The sequence below is a fragment of the Dipodomys merriami genome, unplaced genomic scaffold (assembly GCF_024711535.1).
Source record: "Dipodomys merriami isolate MVZ:Mamm:240054 unplaced genomic scaffold, mDipMer1.0.p SCAF_3, whole genome shotgun sequence".
Taxonomy (NCBI): domain Eukaryota; kingdom Metazoa; phylum Chordata; class Mammalia; order Rodentia; family Heteromyidae; genus Dipodomys; species Dipodomys merriami.
The window spans coordinates 84497352-84502971 of NW_027204492.1; positions in this window are offsets into that span (position 1 = coordinate 84497352).

Sequence of the window (5620 nt, forward strand, 5' to 3'; positions counted from 1 at the left end):
CGGCACCGACGGCACCGGCGGCGGGACCGGCGGGGGCAGGGCCTAAAGGGGCGAGCAGCCAATGGGAAGGCCAGGGCGGGAAGGTAGGGCTCAAGGGGGCGTAGGCGGCAAGATGAAGACTGGTATAGCAAAAAGCCAATGGGTAACAGCGCGCGGGTGACGTAAGTGAGTGACTGGAGAGCCAATGCACGCAGCCAATGGAGATAACTGAGAGTGGGCGGGGTGGGAGGCGAGATGATTAGGGAATCAATGGGGAGGCGCGAGTAGGGGTGGTGTGGGACCCAGGATGCCGAGAGAGGCGGAACAACTAATGCGAGCTGAATGAGATCGGTAGTGGAAGCAGCAAGGAAAGTGGAATGGTTACAAGCGGTGGTAACAGCAGGGAACGAACCCAGAGGTCTGAAAAGTGGGAGATCCGCGGGTTGCGTAGGCGGTGGGACGTAAGATAGAGACAGAGAACAGCCAATGAAGAACCGCGCGTCAATGACGTAAAGGCAAGATGACGAAAATGACTACAAGTAGCCAATGGAGAGTCTGGCGAGCATGCACTGCGGCTTCAAAGGGCGGTACCAGGGCAAAATTAGCCAATACAAAGACAAAAGGAGGCCAAGAGGCGGTGTGTGAGCAGCCACGGAGGCGGGGCTGTAGGAGGAAGCGCTAGTTGGTATGGGGAGGTGCTAGGACTGAGGAAGAGAAAGCAGATATCCTATAGGGTTGCCATGGTGAGGGCTGTTGGATCTCAAAGGGCAGTGGTAGTCTGGAGTTAACCAATGCCGAGGCTAGATAATGTAAACGGACAAGGGAGGATTTGGAGACCGATGAGAAAGAACTGAGCCAACGGAGGCCAGTTTAGGTAGTTGAAAGAAGCCCTGGGTAGCCAATAAGGAGATTAGAATGGAGGACTGGGCGTTGGCAGAGGCACAACTACTGGGTGATCCAGCAATAGACCTATAGAATACAGGCAGATTATATTCCACTGGAGGAAATATTTACCTTCTCCTTAACCTTGCATGAATCCCCAGCAATGCACAGAGCCCCTGGAGGCAGAGACTGCACCCTAGTGTGAGACCAAAGAAATCAAAACATGACTTTCCCTGAACAGTTATCAGGTCCCTCTTGCCATGAGCAAGAATGCCCCCGATTGTTCCTTGCTGGCTTAAAAATCTCTCATTGATCCTCAGCATTATCCATGACGTGGCACCATTGTTGAATGAGTGACGAAATGGAATTTTTTTTGTCAGATTAGCTTTTACTATCTTCAGTTCAATAAACACTGATTCTTTTGTGCCACCAAGAATTAAATTGGGCATATTGACAGTGGCTAATATAGCTACAAATCAAAACCTGTGCTTAGCCAATTTAACACTGCATAATCCATATCCCACAGAAGCGAGGGGGGAGGGGAGGGAGAGAGGGAGAGAAAGAGAGAGAGGGAGGGGGGATTGAAAACCTGCTTTATTTATTCCCCAGCTCTGCTTTTCCTTCTCTCACAAGTTCCTTCTGCTTTCTCCATCTAGTTACTCCTCTCACTCTCCCTTTGCAAAGGGAACTGAGAAACTCCTAAAGCTGCTGATAGCAAAACACACCCGTTCATCGAATCCCCTTCAATTCTGGAAGGAATTACTGCATGCCTGCCATCTGCTGCAGTTCTAAACATGCAGTTATCCAACCTTCACAGCATCCTTAAGAGGGAAGCAATCCCTCACAGTGGCTCTCTCCGTCAGGTCTCTGTTGAGGATAGTGTCATGAGTCAGGAAGTCAGCTACAAGTGGCATGAAATAACGAGGGCTTAAATAACATAGAACTTGTTCCCGTTTTTTTCTCACCTAAAAGTTCAATCTGGCAAGTAGTCCAGAACTTCATCCTACCCACCCATTAGAGACACCATCTGTGTCCTGATCTGCCCCCCTCCCCCCAACACTCATTCTTCAGCAAATCCTGTAGTTACTCTATTGAAAACATTTCTCCAATCCACCTGCTCACCACCACCTCCACTACTGGCACTGTCACCAGTCACCCAAACCCCTGAACCCCCTGCATTCCACTCTGTATTCAGCAGCCAGGAGAATCCTGTTAAATCCTGACAGTTTGTATATGTTCTCTGTTCATAAACCTCCCATACTTCCCTCCTCACACAAGGTAAAAGCCAGTCTTTCTCATAGCCTAAAAGTTCCTGCATGGTCTAACCCGACCAGTCTCCTCTCTGTCCTTATCGCCTACATATCTTCCTCTCACTCATTCCACTGTAATCACACCAGCCTCCTTAGACCTAGAACAAATCAAATATACTCTCACCTCAAAGTCTTTCCACTGGCTGTTACTTCTGGAGTTCCACAGGTATCTACATGGCTCCCTCCCTTGCCGCCCCCAAGTCTTTGTCAAAGGCAACCTTCTCTGAGGGTGTTTTCTCAACTTGTTTAATCCTACTCCCTCACCCCACCTCCTATCCCTCCCAATCCCCTTCCCCAGAATCCCCTGTGCAAGAGGATATAGTCCAAGATAGAGGACAGGTAGTGACCTCTGCCCTTCTGTAACCACCTGATCCCCAGCCTTCATTCTACAAAAATCCTGGCTTTCCAGAGCATTATACCTCCCATACCCTAAACCTCACTCAAGTAGCCTTTTGGAAACCTTTGGCCAATTTAACCTCTTGCTTTTCTCCCACCTTTCTGACAATCACTGTCATGAAGCAAGTGACAGTAAAAGATAGTTAGGGAAACCAAAAGGACCCTGAAAGAGAAAAACAGTTCCTACCCAGTCAGAAACAGGTACAGGGAATGGAAAGGGACCTCTGTTTATAATTACACAGGATGTGTAAGGAATGCTCAGACCCAAGTCCACAAGGAGCAGAGGATTATTAACCTTGGGGACATGCTTACAGTCAGCTCCCCAGATTCCTTCCTGACAAGAATGTTCCTCACCCTCTCTCTTGCTTCCTCCCACACATAATAATTTCTGTTATACACAAGATCCCTTCAGACCTCCAAGTGGAGGGTCCTCATTCCACCATGATACCTCCTCCAGCTGCCCAGCACACACATGAGCCATCTTTGGGTCTTTGATGTATCCCAACATCTCAGAATCAACCAGTGAATATTGTTTTAGTTGTTTCAGACTAATGGTAAAGAGGGTTGGGTTTTTGTTTTCTTTCTTCTCTTCTCCTCTCTTCTCTCTTCTTTCTCTTTTTTTCCTCTTTCTTTATTCTTGCCAGTCCCAGGGATTGAACTCAGGGCCTGGGCACTGTGTCTGAGCTTCTTTTGCTCAAAGCTAGCACTCTACCACTTGAGCCACAGTGACACTTCTGGCCTTTTCTGTTTATGTGGTACTGAGGAATCGAACTCAGGACTTCATGCATGCTGGACACACACTCTACCACTAAGCTACCACATTCCCAGCTCCCCCCCCCTTTCTTTGTTCTAGACAAGTTTTTGCCCAGACTAGCCTTGAACTCACAATCCACAGTCCTCCTGCCTCAGCCTCCCAAATGCCAGGATCACAGCCTTGAACTACTAGCCTAGTAACATTTTCTTTTAACTGCTTTGGGCTAATTTTTTAAGGTCTTTTGACAGGCCAATTGGGTTTGGAAAGTAAATTGAATTAAGGAAGGATGCTTTCCTTTTTTGAGTGCTAAGATGACAGGGGCGGAGGGGGGGGGGAGGGAAAGGAAAAAGGAGCAGATGAAAGAAGGGGCAAAGGGGTTAGTCCTGGCCACAAGGTTTGTACCTTGTGAATAAAAAGGCTGTTGGCAATTTCTCTTCCCCAAGCCTGGAGCCAGTTTTACAGAGGGGCCAGAATGGATGTTGGATAACTAGAACCCCAAGCCATGAAGAACACTGAAGAGCAGGGAACTAGAAGCCCAGCTATGCCCAACAGGAAAAGCCCCTGGAGGCTGGTCTCCCAGTTGATTAATTGTTGGAAGGAGTGGGTACATGCTGAAGTGAGAAAACGCAACTGCCAAATAATGACCAACTTTAAAACCTCACAAATGTCGAGGCCCCAGAGGAATCTCCAAATCCCAGAACCACTCTATCATGGCATAGAGAAGTGAAAACCTGAGACTTTGGGGGTCAGGAAAACTGGGGGCTCCAAAGGCTACCCACTAACGAAAACAACATACACATCCTCTCGGTGATCTTGGGCAAATTGTTTGACTGCTTCGTGCCTCCATTTTCTCCTGTATAATAGCAATGAAGTCATGACCAGATGGACCGCAAAAGACTGGTGAGGACTGAACACAGTTCTTTGTAAGAAGCATGTCTGGCATGTGGAAAATTGAGATAAATGTCAGCTACCAGATGATGGTGCATGTTTGGAATCCTACATCCTTACAAACTGAAGCTTTTCAGAGTGTAATATTGCAAAGGCAAAGGATATCAGAAACATCAAGTTATGCTGTTCCTAACAGGACAAAAGGATCAGAAAAAGCCTCTGGGCTTCTTTGTGAAGTTCTGTTTTATTGTGGTGGTGGTGGTGGTGGTGGTGGTGGTGGTGGTGGTGGTGGTGGTGGTGGTGGTGGTGGTGGTGGTGGTGGTGATGGTAGTTTTCATAGTAATGGTGGTGGTTGTTTTTTGAGACAGGGTCAAGCTGCTAATGAAATTGTGATCTTCCTGCCTCAAACTCCTAAGTACTGGGATTACAGACATGCATCACCACACTCAAAAGAAATGTAGTGTGTGTGTGTGTGTGTGTGTGTGTGTGTGTGTGTGTGTGTGTGTGTGTATTCTTTTTCATTTTGTTTTTGTAGTGCTTGAGATGGAACCCAGAGCCTTGTAAGCACTCCACCCCCTAAACTACACTCCAGCCTTTTTTTGTGAAATTGGATGCATTTATACTGGGGGCCACTCCGGACCTTCTCAGTAAGATGGCAGCTAGGCCAGAGCACTTAAACTCTAAGACATGTAAGGCAAGACTTTTCTCCCTTCTCACTCAGTGACTCTCAGTGGATTCTGGGAACCAAAGACTCTTAACTCTTCAATTCCATGAATTGTGGGGGACAGGGGTGGATGCCCCACTTTTTTCTCTATGAATATACCTATGAATGTATTCTCTATGAATGTATGATGGGGGTGTCCAGAGATCCCTCGCCCTGGGCAACACAAATGGTGGTACCCCTATTGATTCCACCTAAGGGAAAACTGAGGCTGGAAGAAGGACAAAGTTATGTTTTCGATTCATTCTTTCTTAAGCTAGAGACCCTCAAATATCTTCTCACACACAGAGTGCTGTCTCTGCCTCACCTAGGATACCCCTGTGATTTTAATTCTTTTCCCTTATTTTTTTTCTGACTCTACACACTTTTGTTTAAAAAAAACTGTGGGTTTTTTTTTCATGAGCCCTGTTATCTCATTGATACCTCTCACCTCTGTGGTAAGGGGAAGAAATCATATTTTCAGATGACTGGTAAAGGGCAAAGAAAAAACCCAAAATTTCAAAATTTCCGTTTAAGTCTCACAATCAAGAAGCAAAGAAACAGCAAGCAAAAGAGAGAGAAAAAAAAACTATGAGAACCCCCCCCCACCCCGTGATTATCAGCACACATACTCATCAGAAAAATTGGATTATTAGAAGAGAGAGGTCTGTGGCTTCCACGCAGTGGTTTTTCTTCTCGGTATAAAAGCAA